Source organism: Squalius cephalus (assembly GCF_949319135.1).
Source record: "Squalius cephalus genome assembly, chromosome: 16".
Taxonomy (NCBI): domain Eukaryota; kingdom Metazoa; phylum Chordata; class Actinopteri; order Cypriniformes; family Leuciscidae; genus Squalius; species Squalius cephalus.
In genome coordinates, this window is record NC_137137.1 from 28,330,825 (window position 1) to 28,344,153 (window position 13,329).

General features: G+C 40.5%; 1 protein-coding gene across 3 annotated transcripts in view; it reads right to left on the bottom strand.

The window, feature by feature from the left end:
- gpr153 (G protein-coupled receptor 153) overlaps positions 1 to 13,329 on the bottom strand; it is a 121,795-nt gene that overhangs the window by 87,362 nt on the left and 21,104 nt on the right. The gene's annotated exons all lie outside the window — the stretch shown is intronic.

The following is a 13,329-nucleotide window of genomic DNA, read 5'->3' on the forward strand; positions in this document are numbered from 1 at the left end:
ACAAATAAATATTTTTTCTTTCTCACAGTTGCCTTTAGCTTGTTCACTGTGGGATTTCAGACATTAAAGTACATCTCTGTAAAGCCCTGAAACAAGTAGACTGAAAAGTGTAAAAAAAAAGAAAGAAAGAAAAAAAAAAAAAACTTTACACCTGTAACAATCACCAGTGAGAGTGCCCAGGATAACCATCAGAGGGCACTCCAACCCGTACAATCAACACACATCCACAAACTACATTTCCCATAATCCTTTGCCCAGACTAATCAGCCATGATCACATTCATCTGTATGTCTTTACCTTGTTTAGCTCACCCCATATAAGCCTAGTTTTCACATTCATTCCCTGCAAAGTCTTGTTTAGTGTTTCTACTGCAATTTCAATTGTGTTTGTATCCTGTTTCTCCCGTGTCCTGGTTCTCTTGATTCTCTGCCTGTTCCCTTGGATTTCCCTTTTTGCCTGTGCCCCTGTGCCCCTGTTATTGTTTGGACTGATTACCCGGTCTTGACCGGGTGTTTTTGACCTCTTGCCTGTTTCCTGGATTACGTCTTTGGATTACCCTCTGTTCAATAAAACTGCATTTGGATCCTCAACCTTCTTGTCTCAGAGCAGTACATGACAATAACAGTAATACAATCTCTTTATTATTAATAATAATAATAATTATTATTAATTATTCAATTAAACTTTATTTTAAAGTGACGTAGCTACTTACTCAAATAAGTACTGAGTAATGTTAATTAACTACATATTCTTACTATAGAGTCACGGTTAGGGTTTGTTTTTGAGTTATTTGTAATTGTGCATTATTTACTGTTATTACTATAGTATGTACACACTTAAAATAAAGTGTTATTAAGTATTATTGTCTGAATCATGAAATAACAGACGTCGAGTGTTAATAATTGTAACTCAAATAACGTTTATAAAACGAATCCTGTCTGAGTAGTGCTGTAATCTTGATCCTTACAGTGACATTTGTTGGCACGTCTATTTTACTGAAATATTTTAACATGCAGCTCACATTTACCAGTTTGGATCAAGAACCAATAACATTCCAGTCATTTTCTAAGATTCTATTCAAATAGCAGTTTCAGTGTGTTTAACAAGCAAAATTAACTGAGGTACTCTTGTTAGACAACATGAAAGCACACAGAACAACTGAAATGAAGGCTGTATGGGTGTTGTATAAGAGGGTGGAATTAGATTAGATGTCCTCCCACTCCCTATGCATGAGTAATGCACTATGTAGGAAATCAGATCTAAATTCAAAACATAATTCTTCATTCGTGCTAATCTTCACTTACATCAGCCTGTCCCTCAACCTAATCACAAACTATAACCAATAAAATTCCAACAGAACAAGTCACCTCCTTTCCCATTTTGGACAAAAACAGATAAAATAACATTTAATTCAGTTTAAACTCCCCATCTAGTCCTAAACAAAGCATAATGGAAACTGGACATCCCCCGCAGAATGACCAAACAAAAGACAGATCAACATATAACTAAAGTTCAGTTTTACAGTGTATAATTGATTGCATGCAATGAAAATATGCTGATACAAATACAAATACAGTGAGGAAAATAAGTATTTGAACACCCTGCTATTTTGCAAGTTCTCCCACTTGGAAATCATGGAGGGGTCTGAAATTGTCATCGTAGGTGCATGTCCACTGTGAGAGACATAATCTAAAAATAAAAAAAATCCAGAAATCTCAATATATGATTTTTTAACTATTTATTTGTATGATGAATGATACTCAAAATTCTGAATAAATTATTTTTTATAGTATATTCAAATAGAAAACTATTATTTTAAGTTGTAATAATATTTCACAATATTACTTTTTTTTCTGTATTTTTGATCAAATAAACACAGCCTTGATAAGCATTAGAGACTTCTTTCAAAAATATAAAAAAATCGTAATGTTTCCAAACTTTTGACCTGTACTCTATGTATGTATGTATGTATGTATGTATATGTATATGTATATATTATGTTTAACATGTGATAGTCATTTTAAAATTTATTTACTGCCAAGACTGGTCTGACCAAATCATCAAGCATAATGTGTGAGTTTATATTATCATGTGAAGAGAGACGTGATGCTGAACCACATCTACACCAAGCTAAGCAATATTACTGATTAGCAGGATGCAGAGGTGGACAGTAACGAAGTACATTTACTTGAGTACTGTACTTAAGTACACTTTTTGAGTATCTGTACTTTACTTGAGTTTTAAAGCAGGTTGGATTTTTTGCAGACCACTTGATTCAAATGTGCATGAATGGATACACACAGATGTGTACTTATTTTGTTGGGGTGGTAGGAGTGTTAAAAAAAAAGGACAATGATTATGGCTATGTTTTTTGTCAATTCAGTTGTTTAATTTCTATAGGTTTTATAACGTTCTAAAAGCTCTTCATTCCACAGATACTACTAACTGGTAGGTGTATTTAATAGATTGCTTCAGAGACATAAGGTACTGTAAGTATTAGCCTACATCCAACAATGCAACAATAATAAAACAATTCATTGTCATTTACTTTTTACTTTTGATACTTAAGTTCTTTTAAAAATTAGTACTTCTGTACATTTACTTAAGTAAAAATCGGTCTTTACAACTTTTACTTGTAACAGTAATATTTGACCAGTAGTATCTGTACTTTGACTCACCTCTGGTAGGATGTTTTTAGAATAGAAGAATAGCATTTATATAGCGCTTTCATATGTACTACTGTACACCCAAAGTGCTTTACAATCATATCAGGAGATCTCTCCTCAACCACCACCAGTGTGCAGCATCCACTTGGATGATGCGACGGCAGCCACAGTACAACAGTGCCAGTGTGCTCATCACACACCAGCTATAGGTGGAGAGGAGAGAGAGTGATAGAGTCAATTTGTAGCGGATTGACTGGGTTTTTGCTGGGGTGCCAACTTACAAGTCAACTTATAAGTAAAATTTAAATTTCAAAGTCAATCATACAAAGGATTCAACATGTTACCATTCAACCAATGAATCCTATTGAACATTAGACAATTTCCCAGATAACAATAAACAAATTTGCATTGCATGATTGTTTTATATTCATACTACTCTTCTGCTTTACACACACACACACAAAAAAAACAATTTCAATTAAACATTTGATAAGAAAATAATTCGCAACAACAAAAATATATAAAAATATATAAATTCTTGTGGTGTTAAATCAATTTCGCTAATACAATTTATCAACATGATGTAATCAAACATCGCAGAGATCGGCGACGCGGGTGCTTTCAAATGTGAGTAAACACGGTTCCTTGTGTTAAAATTGCATTGATCTACTGTAAACTGCTGAATTGTTGAAGGTGTAAAGATGTTACACAGTATAGTATAGTTGTGATTTTGCTGTAAAATCACGTTTTATTATGTATAACGTTAGCTAACAGGGGAGCTCCAGTAAGGACACGTAAGTTACGTCTCTAACGTGGATTTACATAAACCATATACATCTTAAAGACGCTTATTTTAAATGTCTATTTACATCTGACAGGAAAATCTTCAGTAAGTATTGCAGAAGAGCACATCACAACATGAAATAAACATCTGAGTGATGAATGTGTGCTATTATGTAGAACAAATCTATAAAGTAATAAACATAAGTTATCTATTTTATTTGTCCATTACTGTTGATAAATTGAGGAACATTTATGTTGGATAAAAAGTTAAAACAACCTCAACATGTAATTGTAGTGTTGAGCTCATAAATCTCAGAGGTAACGTAAATCTTGTCTGGATGTTACAGGGACAGATGAACAGATGTGTGTTTATCCGGTGGAGAGTGGCTCATGAAGGCTTTGAGTGAGTATACTACAGAAATGAATAACAACTATTTAAATCTTAAGTTGTAGTTTATTTTAATTATCGTAATTTCAAACAGAGCTATTACAGCACTTTTCTGATTCTTGATTTCTGTGCATTTGCTGCAGATCTTTTGTGGTGGAGCAGGACCTGCAAGGAAAGATGATGGCGGCATTTGTGAAAAGCGTTTTGTCTTCTAAATAATACTGAAATCAAATGACATTGTGCGGTTAAAATGACTGCTTTTGTGTTATGTTTGTGCATTTTTGTAGGATCTGAAATGTCAGCAGGCTGGTGTGAGCACTGAGGATGAGGAGCCAAGAGCTGAATCCTGGAGATGGTGCCATGGATGAGTCCCTCCATCACTCCACCGGTCCTTACGAGACCCTCCACTCCACCGGTCCTTACGAGACCCACCATCACTCCACCTGCCCTTATTGCCTCAGATTGTGAAGCACAACACATCACGCAACAACCTCAGGCACGAAGGCACGGCTCACCTCGGGCGGTCAGCTGATTCATCAGAATAAAGCCACAGAATGGGAACTGCTGTGTTGAGATGGCAGAAGGATGTGGGGTTCAGCGCCTGTAGCCTACATACATAATTGTAGTTTGAATAAAGCTTTGTTTCCTGTGTTGACTTGCATTTGTTTATTGTGCGATGGTGACTTTCATTCATTCTTTTACTAATTTATTCATATTTCTCGTTGTCAGTAAATAAAATATAATTATTTAATTCATGCTTTATTTAATTGTTTGAATGAAAATGTAGTTCACTATATACACATCTAGAGTGTATTCAATCATGCATAACTATGTCATATGACATATGTAACGATAACCAGCTGGAGTGCCCTCAAGAGCCACCAGAGGGCGCTCCACAATAGACTAGGATCACTTCCTCATAGACTACATTTCCCATAACTCACTGCCCGGACTCATCAGCACTCATCATCTCATTCACCTGTGTCTTATCATCTTGTTTCACTCACACCATAAATACCTGGTTTTCACATTCACTCAGAGCGAAGTCTTGTTTTACTGTTACTACATTTCTGAGCGTTATTTACCCGTGTGTGATTCTTGTTTTGCTGACCTTGGACTGTTTCACCATTTCCTGATCGTTTCTCTGCCTGGCCTGACTCGGATTGTTTATTGGACTCTGATTATTGCTGCCTGCCCTGACCTCTGCCTGTTATTTGGATATTCTCTGTGTTTCCTCCTTTGATCTGTTCGCTGTTGATGACCCTGCCTGTACGACTACTCCGTAAATAAACTGCATTTGGATCTTCACCTTCGAGTCTCGGAGTCGTTTCGTAACAGAAGACTTCGCCACACCCAGATCCAGCAGCTATGACCTCCAGGAATCCAGCAGTACGGATCTCGCCTGATCTTCCCAGCATGAGCCGGGAGTTCGGTGGACAGAACGCGGCCTTGGCCCTGGATAGCCTCGATCTGTTCCAGTACACCTTGGGGTTTGTTCCTCTCGCTGCCTCTTGCTCTCTGGGTGACGAGGCAATTAAGTTGTGTTACCGGCTGGGGGCTAAGGAGGTCGACCCGAGGGAGCTCCCCGATCTCTCCGGTCTGGATTGGAGAGAGGCACTCTCCAGATGTCTGGAGAGCTTCCTTCCGTGGCACACCATGTCACCGTCTGCACTTCACGCCAGTCCAGCCGAGCCTGCACTTCACGCCAGTCCAGCCGAGCCCGCACTTCACGCCAAATCTGCCGAAGCCAAGGCAGTATGCGTCATGCCCGCCGCCACTGAGACTGAGAGCGTCATGCCCGCCGCGCCTGAGACAGCAAGCGACATGCAACAACAAAAATATATAAAAATATATAAATTCTTGTGGTGTTAATTCAATTTCGCTAATACAATTTATCAACATGATGTAATCAAACATCGCAGAGATCGGCGACGCGGGTGCTTTCAAATGTGAGTAAACACGGTTCCTTGTGTTAAAATTGCATTGATCTACTGTAAACTGCTGAATTGTTGAAGGTGTAAAGATGTTACACAGTATAGTATAGTTGTGATTTTGCTGTAAAATCACGTTTTATTATGTATAACGTTAGCTAACAGGGGAGCTCCAGTAAGGACACGTAAGTTACGTCTCTAACGTGGATTTACATAAACCATATACATCTTAAAGACGCTTATTTTAAATGTCTATTTACATCTGACAGGAAAATCTTCAGTAAGTATTGCAGAAGAGCACATCACAACATGAAATAAACATCTGAGTGATGAATGTGTGCTATTATGTAGAACAAATCTATAAAGTAATAAACATAAGTTATCTATTTTATTTGTCCATTACTGTTGATAAATTGAGGAACATTTATGTTGGATAAAAAGTTAAAACAACCTCAACATGTAATTGTAGTGTTGAGCTCATAAATCTCAGAGGTAACGTAAACCTTGTCTGGATGTTACAGGGACAGATGAACAGATGTGTGTTCACGCCAAATCTGCCGAAGCCAAGGCAGTATGCGTCATGCCCGCCGCCACTGAGACTGAGAGCGTCATGCCCGCCGCGCCTGAGACAGCAAGCGACATGCCCGCCAAGCTAGAGCCTTCACCGCTGGTCTCGTCCAGCACAGAGCCCTCTTCACCGCTGGTCCTGTCCAGCCCAGAGCCCTCTTCGCCGCTGGTCCTGTCCAGCTCAGAGCCCTCTTCATCGCTGGTCCTGTCCAGCTCAGAGTCCTCTTCGCCGCTGGTCCTACCCAGCTCAAAGCCCTCGCCGCCGCTGGTCCCGTCAAGCTTAGAGCGCGCTGATCCTGATCTAGAGACTGAGCTTCACGTCACTTCTGCCAACCCAGAGACTGAGCTTCACATCACTTCTGCCGATCCAGAGACTGAGCTTCACGTCACTTCTGCCGATCCAGAGACTGAGCTTCATGTCACGTCAGCCGATCCAGAGACTGAGCTTCACGTCACGTCTGCCCGTCAAGAGTCTCGTCCCGCCGAGACTGAATCTGTTCCTGAGCCTGAATCTGATCCTGATACTGAGCCTGAATCTGTTCCTCTTCCTCTTTCTGCACCTGTGTCTTTGGACAAGATGGCCGACTCCACGCCTGTGTCTTTGGACAAGATGGCCGACTCCACGCCTGTGTCTTCGGACAAGATGGCCGACTCCACGCCTGTGTCTTCGGACAAGATGGCCGACTCCACGCCTGTGTCTTCGGACAAGATGGCCGACTCCACGCCTGTGTCTTCGGACAAGATGGCCGACTCCACGCCTGTGTCTTCGGACAAGATGGCCGACTCCACGCCTGTGTCTTCGGACAAGATGGCCGACTCCACGCCTGTGTCTTCGGACAAGATGGCCGACTCCACGCCTGTGTCTTCGGACAAGATGGCCGACTCCACGCCTGTGTCTTCGGACAAGATGGCCGACTCCACGCCTGTGTCTTCGGACAAGATGGCCGACTCCACGCCTGTGTCTTCGGACAAGATGGCCGACTCCACGCCTGTGTCTTCGGACAAGATGGCCGACTCCACGCCTGTGTCTTCGGACAAGATGGCCGACTCCACGCCTGTGTCTTCGGACAAGATGGCCGACTCCACGCCTGTGTCTTCGGACAAGATGGCCGACTCCACGCCTGTGTCTTCGGACAAGATGGCCGACTCCACGCCTGTGTCTTCGGACAAGATGGCCGACTCCACGCCTGTGTCTTCGGACAAGATGGCCGACTCCACGCCTGTGTCTTTGGACAAGATGGCCGACTCCACGCCTGTGTCTTCGGACAAGATGGCCACCGCATCCTCTGAGCCCGTTCCTGTTCCTGTCCCTGAGCCGGTGTCTGTTCCTGTGCCATGGTCGCCTCCCTGGCCGCCTGAAGGGTCGTCTCCGCCCTGGCCGCCTGCACAGCCTGCTCCGCCCTGGCCGCCTGCACAGCCTGCTCCGCCCTGGCCGCCTGCACTGCCTGCTCCGCCCTGGTCGCCTGCTCCGTCCTGGCCTCCAGTATTACCGCAGTCTCAAGGTCCTCTTCCGCTCCACGGACCTGGCCCTCCATCCCGCCCCCGGATCCGCCTCCGGGCCACCTCCCACCTGGACAGTTTTGGAGCGTCTGGAAGCCGCTCGTTGGGGAGGGGCTATGTAACGATAACCAGCTGGAGTGCCCTCGAGAGCCACCAGAGGGCGCTCCACAATAGACTAGGATCACCTCCTCAAACTACATTTCCCATAACTCACTGCCTGGACTCATCAGCACTCATCTCATTCACCTGTGTCTTATCATCTTGTTTCACTCACACCATAAATACCTGGTTTTCACATTCACTCAGAGCGAAGTCTTGTTTTACTGTTACTACATTTCTGAGCGTTATTTACCCGTGTGTGATTCTTGTTTTGCTGACCTTGGACTGTTTCACCGTTTCCTGATCGTTTCTCTGCCTGGCCTGACTCGGATTGTTTATTGGACTCTGATTATTGCTGCCTGCCTTGACCTCTGCCTGTTATTTGGATATTCTCTGTGTTTCCTCCTTTGATCTGTTCGCTGTTGATGACCCTGCCTGTACGACTACTCTGTAAATAAACTGCATTTGGATCTTCACCTTCGAGTCTCGGAGCCGTTTCGTAACAACATACATTACAATTTGTTTGTTTTATTGAATTATATCATTTTCAGTAAAAAGTAATATAATTAAGTATTGGTCAGCATTTATCATTGTTATTGTATGTTTTGGGGTGGGATAGCAATGCAATTCATTCTGGGATAATATTAATTTTTAATATTAATGATACTTACATTTTTCGAGTATAAAATCAACAGTTTTCTCCAAAGCCGAATCTTCACACAGCTGCCCTTTGTGCAGACATTACAAGCATAATATGAGATTTTTTACACAGAAAAAAACCTACAAGGTTGAATATCTTAATATACATTTTCTTAAATTCATTATAATACATTTAAAAAATGCATTTTTTGTTATTTATAGGCCTAGGCCTGAGGGATGAAACGAGAGTTAAATTCAACAAGAAAAAGAGGAAAACAAAGCAGTTAGCCACTTTTGCTTGTGGATGAAAATGTTTGGATATAAAATAAAGAAATTAACAACATATTCAAGAGATGACAATTTTGGGATTTCGTAATAAAAATAGGCTAAATAATATCGTTAAAAATAAAACAGTGGGTCACATTAGTAGGGTTAAATATAAGAACTTAAATCAACCCTAAATGTAATCACAAAATAAATGGGCAGCAGTTTCTTCAAAAAGACCACAAAATGAGCAAGTTTAATCAATATCAAGATATTTACAGATAGATATTTAAGCGTGTGTCGTTCAAATCTTTTAAGTTGTTGCGCATGTGATAACGCGTCGTACGTCACATAACGTCAACATGGCAGATGTCCGGTTCGCATTCATACTCAACGAGATCTGGCTATAAAGTACCTACTCTTTTAGCGCTCGTTAAGTACTTATTGAAATTAAGTACCTACTCATTGAGTATGCGGTTTCGGACGCAGCCAGTCTCATTTCAGCGATTCCATGACTCAGTTCAACAATTCCATGACTCAGTTCAACGATTCCATGACTCAGTTCAACGATTCATTCAACAGTTCAAAACATTCAGGATCTCTCACTGTTCAACGATTCAGTGACTCAATTCAACTTCAGTGACTCAACCCCCTACTGGCCTCATTAACACCTCCTCCAGCAGCAACCTGGTTTTTCTCATGAGGTCTCCCATCTAGGTACTAACCAGGCTCAACCCTGCTTAGCTTCAGTGGGCAACCACTCTTGGGCTATAGGGTGATATGGCTGCTGGCACATATTTATATTTCCAGAAAGCTCCCCAAGATTGTAACACATTTGTGCACATGTTAGTATTTGTGGCTATTGTTATTCCCAGTTCCAATGAAAACTTTACAAGGAATACACTCATAAATTAAAAACTGACACTCATCATTAAAACACAAAATGAGATGTTAAACAGAATGTCCAAGCTGTTTTTTTTTTTTCATACAAGTAAAGTGGATGGTTCAAACTGCCAAGCTCCAAAATGGACTAAAAAGCACCAAAGCACCATAATGACATGTACACTATATTCTAAGTTTCCTGAAACCTAATGATGTGAGGAAGAAAGCTGTTATTCATTTACCATACTGTAGCCCACAATTCTCATTTTCCAGTTGCATATACAGTACACACAAGAATGCCATTTGCCATTAACAACATTCAATCCGGCACATCAAATGCATTTGACGTAGTGGCGTATTTAAACTAAACACAAGCATGAATGAGATTGTAGAGCTGCAGCAGAAGGGAAGATTATCAGTGAATAATGTCATGGAAAAGAGTGACATCTCCTTTTGTGTAAAAATATGGGATTAGAATGACATACAGTAAGGGTGAGAAAATGGTCATTGAATTTTTATTTTGGGGTGAACCACTGAAACTGTGTCTGACTTGTAACGGTGGCACGCCCTTGCAAAAGGATTTTTAAATTAATTCGGGCGCCAGGTAGAATTAAGGTCTACCACACATAATAATTTATACCAGGATAGCTCGTAAGCCACCAGTTACACAAAAACAAATTGTATAAGCAATAACCTTCTTCACAAAACATCCCACATGAAAGATTTAGTGTAAATATTTATATTATTCTTTTACAAAAAAAAAAAAAAAAAACATTTCTCACAACAGAGGTTACAATAACGAATCACAATGTCTTTGATGTAGGTCGAGTGTTGTAGGCTCGTAGTAATCAATAGTCCATGATTTGCAAAATATAACTCAAGATATCACATTTACACTCATATGCAAAATCGTCCCGCTCAAAAATAATCATACAAAACAGGAACAAAAGAAAAGCGCTCGCTCTGAGCGTATCTTGAAAGAGTTAGAATGAGTAATTGTGAATGTTCGTTTGTGTGTGTGTGTGTGTGTGTGTGTGTGTGTGTGTGTGTGTGTGTGTGTGTGTGTGTGTGTGTGACGTTATGTGCGTTTATCACTGACGTGAATGCACAACGCCACAGAGGAGACTTTCGGGCTCGAGTGGAATGGATTTGGAGTGAGTACCTGAGGTAAGGCTTTAAAACAGGCAACGCTCGGCAGCTGGTGTCTGAAGGTTTGTTCCAAAAATGCGGCGATTAAATCCCTTTTGGCTCGTTCCCTCTGTTGACTGTAGGCTCCCAACTCGAAACAGTGTGCGTTTGGTAAAGTTCCACGTTTGGACTTGACTTGACTCATTAGCGTTACTAGTAATGTTCACTTCCACGCAGATCTTTAGTAGCAGACGAAAGATTCATGCAGTGAATGAAGAGAACCGTGAGCTATGACTGTCTGCCGTCAGTCCCCTGCTGTCTTTACGTTTACCGTCCCCCTCTCCATTTCCTTACCGCTTCCTTTTCATACCCTCTGCTCATCCTTTGTCTGTCTCCTGATTGGTCACTTCAGTTCATTCATGTGATCGTAATTAAAAGGTGTGGGTTCGACACGAAATTGTCACAGACTGTTCAAAATTCTATGCCAGTTGCCAACAATGGCAAGTCATACTGGTCTTATTGTAAAGGAGCAACAAAACATGTCTGCTGGAGTATAAAAGGTCTGCAGTGGAAACACTTCACACATAATTGCTGTGTTAAGCAAGTTTCCAAAACATAATTAAAGAGAGAATGTCTGACAATGAGCAGGCCTGTGAGCAGAGCCGAGGGTACACCAGGCATCACTTGCTTCGCTGTATAACAGAAACTTGTGGGAGATTTTTGTAAATTAATTTGCAGCATTCTAGTAAGAAACTATTCAGCACAGCCTTAAGTGTTTTTACTAGAGCCCGACCGATATGGATTTTTGGGCGCCGATGCCGATACCGATAAAAAAAAGCCAGATACCGATATATCGGCCGATATTATTTATGTGTATATTATAATACAGTAGCAATATTATTTATGTGTATTATAGTACAGTAAGTTTGGACACACTTTACAATTGGTGTGTACAAACTTTTGATGGGTACTAGAGCCCGACCGATAAAGGATTTTGAAGGCCGATACCGGTACAAATATTTGTTGGTTTTAAAATCCGATATTCCGATATATCGGACGATATTTTTTATTTTTTTTCAGAAACGCGCAACAAAACATTAACAAATTTCCCTAACATTAGTTATTTGTAGTTATTTATGAGTTTTAACTAAAATAATATAATGCATTTTAAAAAGAAACTTGTTTCTTTTGCCACAACAGAACAGAGGAACATCAAAATATATTAAAGTTCTGATAAATAAAATGTATAAAAATACAAACTTAAGATTTTTTTTTAAGACTAAACGTTTAGTCCTTTGAACAAAAACAACAATTTCACATTCAAATTGACAACAAATTCAAATTGTCATAATTTACTCTCTCAAGTTGTTTTTTTCTTCTGTTGTAAATAAGTTATTTGGATGAATGTGGGTAACCAAACAGTTGATGTACCCCAGTGACTTCCAGTATATTTTTCTCCTTTGGAAGTCAATGGGGACCAGCTACTGTTTGGTTACCCACATTCTTCAAACTATTAATATTAGAAAAATATTAGAAGGAAATTAATACAGTTGGAACAACATTAGAGTGCCTGTAAATAATGAGATCATTTTTATTATTGGGTGAACTATCCCTTTAAGGACAAGCGGCAATGCGTTTACAATTGCTACTGTCTCTTTAAGAGCTGAGCACGACACGTCTAATGTACACGCATTTGACAAGCAGATTTTCTCTCAATTTTGCCTTCACTTTAGACAACCGACTTTATGTAAATCTTGTGTGTATTTAACAGTATTAGCACAATAATACTCGAAAGATAACTTAGTCCAGTATCCAGGCGCTGGTAGAAAGGCTTTTAGTGCATGTGAGCTTCACATGTACGCGCTGAGAAACGCACACGTTAGAACAGCGCATCAGCATTTAAAATTAAATGTTTAACCGACAAAGTATTAAAGCACATGCACATTATGAACTTTTGTGAACTGCAGTGTTAACATTTTATGTGAATATAGCCTACGTAGCGTTGTTCCGCTTCACTCTCGGCTTATTTAACCGCAGCAAAACTGGACATGAGTCACGAATTTTGTCATCCTTATTTGAGTTAAGAGAACTGATAGGGATGTTCTTTTAATTGTTATTCAAGCAATGTATGTCTCGTGAGTCGTGACCAACTCACCATGAACACACTTCACCGATGATCTCACTCGCGGTTCTCTCTGCCCGACTCTGGCTGGATCAGCAGGTTGCAGAATGTGTGGCGCGTTATACACGAGTGTTGCCAACAGGGACGGTGTAGAGTGCCCTCTGGTGGACAAACTATACAACGCCAACACTCATAACATGGTTGAAGGGTGTTTCGTCCGTTTTTATTTTATTTTTGAAATATTCATTTATCGGCCGTTATAAATGCCGATACCGATAGTTTTGAAAATGCCTAATATCGGCCGATAATATCGGCCTGCCGATATATCGGTCGGGCTCTAGTTTTTACTATTGTTTGAAC